Source organism: Nicotiana sylvestris, chromosome 5 (assembly GCF_000393655.2).
Source record: "Nicotiana sylvestris chromosome 5, ASM39365v2, whole genome shotgun sequence".
NCBI lineage: Eukaryota > Viridiplantae > Streptophyta > Magnoliopsida > Solanales > Solanaceae > Nicotiana > Nicotiana sylvestris.
In genome coordinates this window covers 64,642,136-64,646,853 of record NC_091061.1, presented here as the reverse complement: position 1 = coordinate 64,646,853, position 4,718 = coordinate 64,642,136, and positions in this window count along the sequence as shown.

The window sequence follows — 4,718 nt, the reverse complement described above, 5'->3', positions numbered from 1 at the left end:
GGTACTATGCGTATGTGCATCGATTATAGGCTGTTGAACAAAGTTACAATCAAGAACAAGTATCATTTTGATGATCTATTTGACCAGCTTCAGGAAGCGAGGGTGTTCACTAAAATTGATTTGAGGTCTAGGTATCACCAGTTGAAGATTCAGGACTCGGATATTCTAAAGACAGCATTCAGGACACGTTATGGTCATTATGAGTTCCTTATGATGTCTTTTGAGCTGATTAATTCCCTAGCAGCATTCATGCATATGATGAATAGTGTATTTCAGCCTAATCTCGACTCGTTTGTCATAGTATTCATTTGCCATGCCCCAAACTTGAAAAGGCATGGCCGGCACCCGGTGCCATACTTGGCCCGAGCGTACCACTCTATAACTGTGAACTCTAGAGGGGTAACCCTTAACTTAGGCCGATGAGGCCATATTATGAATCATCTAAAAATAACGTCTCTCTTATCTGAGGGGTAAACATACCCAAAAGCTGATATATATAATTATACAGGCCGACGAAGCTACCATCAACATCTATTGCTATACAAAATATACAGGACTCGTCTACAAGACTCTAGATATAACTAAATTGTACCATGATCGGGACAGGACCTCGAACTACCCATCAAACCTATATATATAAAATGGACTCCAAGGTCTAGACCTAATAACTCCGAGGAAGTGTAACTTACCAACCAAGCTGATGTTTGACTGTATCTGCTGGGATGGTCTGTCCAACTGTCAATCAGGATCTGTAGGCATGAAATGCAGCGTTTCCAGCAAAAGGGACATCAATACAAAATAATGTACCGAGTATATAAGGCAACAGAATAACTGAAAGCTAAAATTGATTTGATAATATAATAATTGAAAGTAACTAGGAGTCAAAGATAATATGAAGATATGCTTACCTGCTGATACTGACTCAACTCTCTCAATATAGTAAGTAAAATAGTTGTCCGACCTTATAAGGCTCGGAATGTGTAACTGCTCTACCGTAATAGGCTCGCTCATAGGCGCTCGGCCATACTAGGCTCTGTATCTCGGCCATTCTAGGCTCGCTCATAGGCGCTCAGCCATAGTAGGCTCGGTATATAACTTACCATTTGATCCGAGGTTGCCATATAGGGGCCTGTCCATCGATTATAGCTCGATGGTAGTGAAAATACTGTAATACTATATATATATATATATATAAAATATATATATATATATCTGCTCTCTTGGCTAAAAGAAGACAAAACTAACTTGAATATGAAGTCCCAATAAGGGAGAATACTGTAGCTTATGAGACCAGGATAATGTACATAAATTCAGGAATAAGAACTTCTCTTTATGCCTCGTTACAAATGCATGTAGTTACAGGATCATGCCAAAATGAAGGAAAGGTTTAGCCTTAACATACCTTAACTTCGTTGAGTCCTTAATACCTTCCAAGAAATTCTTCAAATAACTCAACTCAATCTACCACAACATAAGGAGATTCAAAATCAATGTTGAGTAAATTTATGCTGAGAAAATACATTCCAAGACCTTCAATTTGGTATATAATATGTCCCAAAAAATACCTCATATAACACATTAAATGTGTTGCTCAAAAAGCTTTAGTGACACATCTACTTGTCACCTATGCATTCTGTGCAGTCTCGCAAAACTATACATATCTCTCTACTATGAAGTCATATTGATGAACAGTTTAATTCTTTAGAAACTAGACTCGTATATCGTCAATTTAATATATGGAGCATTCTGTAATTCCAAGTACATTAGGATAGATTCTTAGCTACATTTGACCTAATTTTCAGCATATTTATGAATGTAACTTGTGATGATCTTTTTCAACTTTTGTTCTACAACTCGCTTGACGTCAAAACATAGCATATGACTATCATAAGACAAAAATAACTCATAACATAACCTTTTTATCATATTGATCACCCTAGTCTCACCCCAAAAGTATATGTTATAACATTCCCAACTTGTCGACTTTCGACGAAACTTATTTTCTTTAATTTGTTTAGCTTCTAAGCCTTCCAACCCTCTTGATACTTGAAGTCCATGATATTAAATATTTGTAACCTCCAAGTTAACATGATTAACTTACTTTATGTACTTGCAAAGATGATCTCATCTCAGAGCTTACATCAATTGACTTACGACGTACTCTCACATACGAAACTATAGGGTGAAACATCAATGATGATATCCTAGTGTACTCTCGTAGCCAGGAGGAGCATGCCCAACATTTGAGGATTGTGTTTCAATGGTTGAGGGAGGAGAAGCTTTATGCCAAGTTCTCCAAATGTGAGTTTTGGCTTAGCTCAGTGGCTTTCTTGTGGCATGTGTTGTCCAGTGAGGGGATTCAGATGGATTCAAAGAAGATAGAGTTTAGAGTTGGCACAGACCGTCCTCAGCTACGAAGAATTGGATCTTTCTCAGTTTGCTCGGTTATTATCACTTCGTGGAGGGTTTCTCGTCTATTGCATCATCCTTGACCAAATTGACTTAGAAGGGTGCTCCTTTTAGGTGGTCAGATTAGTGTGAGGAGAGCTTTCAGAAGCTCAAGACTTCTTTGACCACCGCTCTAGTTCTAGTTTTGCCTTTAGCTTCAGGCTCTTATACAATGTATTTTGATTCTTTTTTGGTCGGTATTGGGTGTGTCTTGATGCAAGAGGGTAGAGTGATTGATTATGCTTCGTGCCAGTTGAAGCCCCATGAGAGGAAGTACCCTATCCACGATTTGAAGTTGGTTGCACGTTCATGCATTGAAGATTTGGAGACATTATCTCTACAATGTGTCTTCTGAGGTATTTACGGATCATCGGAGTCTGCAACCCTTGTTCAAAAAAAAGGATCTAAATTTGAGGCAGCGTAGTTGGTTGGAGATACTAAAGGATTATGATATCACCATTCTGTATTATCCCAGGAAGGCCAATGTGGTGGTCGAGGCCTTGAGTAGAAAGGCGGTGAGTACTGGTAGCGTTGCATTCATTCCTATTAGTGAGAGACCCCTTGCAGTTGATGTTCAGGTCTAGGCCAACAGTTCGTGAGATTATATGTTTCGGAGCCTAGTCGGGTTCTAGCTTGCGTGGTTTCTTAGTCTTTCTTATATGATCGCATCAGAGAGCGCCAGTATGATAATCCTCATTTGCTTGTCCTTATGGACATGATTCAGCACGGCGATGCCAGAGATGTTACTATTGGGGATGATGGGGTGTTGAGGATGCAGGGTCGGATTTGTGTGCCTAATGTAGATGGGCTACGTTAGCTGATTCTTGAAAAGGCCCATAGTTTGCAGTATTCCATTCATCCGGGTGCCGCAAAGATGTACCGGTACTTAAGGCAACATTATTGGTGGAGGAGAATAAAGAAGGATATAGTGGGGTTTGTAGCTAGGTGTCTAAACTGTCATCGGGTGAAGTATGATCATCATAGAGCGGGAGGATTGCTTCAGAGGCTTGAGATTCCAGAGTGGAAATAGGAGCGTATCAACATGGATTTTGTAGTTGGGCTCCCACGGACTTCGAGGAAGTTTGAAGCTATTTGGGGGATTGTAGATCGGCTAACAAGGCCCCGTACTTCATTACAGTTGGGACTACTTATTCTTCAGAGTGGTTGGCTGAGATTTACATTCGTGAGATTTTTCACCTTCACGGTATGCCAACATCCATAATTTCAGATCGGGGCACGTAGTTTACATTGTAGTTTTTGAGAGCCATGCTGCGAGAGTTGGGCACCCAATTTGAGTTGAGTACAACACTTCACCCTTAGACGGACGGACAGTCTGAGCCACTATTCATATATTGGAGGACATGCTACGTGCTTATGCCATTGATATCAGGGGTTCATGGGATTAGTTTTTGCCACTCGCAGAGTTTGCCTACAACAACTGCTACCAGTCGAGCATTCAAATGGTTCCATATGAGGCTTTGTTTGGGAGATAGTGTCGATCTTCGATTTGTCGAGTGTGCATCTAGTGTTTCATATTTCTATGCTCCTGAAGTATGTCAGTGATCCGTGTTATGTTTTGGACTTCAGCACGGTTCAGTTGGATGGTTATTTGACTTATGATGTTGAGCCGATGGCCATTTTAGATCGGTAGGTTCGAAAGTTGAGGTCAAAGAACATAGCTTTAGTGAAGGTGCAGTGGAGAGGTCAACCATTGAGGAGGCTACTTGGGAGACCGAGCGAGAGATGGAGAGAAGATATCCACGCCTATTTGAGACTCCAAGTATGTTTCTAAACCCGTTCAAGGACGAATGTTTGTTTAAGAGGGGGGAGATGCAATGATCTGACCGGTTGTTTTGAGATTTGTAGCCCTGTTCCCCCATTTACTGCTAATTTTGTGCTTTATAGCTGTTATATGAATTGCTAGGGTAGTCGATTCAGGTCCGAAGAGACTTCGGGATGAAAAGAGACATTTAGTCTCAAAGTTGGAAGCTTAAGGTGAAATGGTTGACCTGATGTTGACGTGTATGTAAATGACTTAGAATTGGAGTTTTAATGGTTCTGTTAGCTTTGTTGGGTGATTTTGGACTTAGTAGCATGTCCGGATTGTGATTTGAAGGTCCATAGTCTAATTAGGTTTGAAATTGTGAAATTTGGAAATTTAGAAGTTTTACTGAGAGTCAACTTTGTGGATACCGATGAATTGGAGTTCCGGGGGTTAGAGTAGATCTGTGGTGTCATTTGTGACCTGTGTGCAAAATTTGGGGTCAATC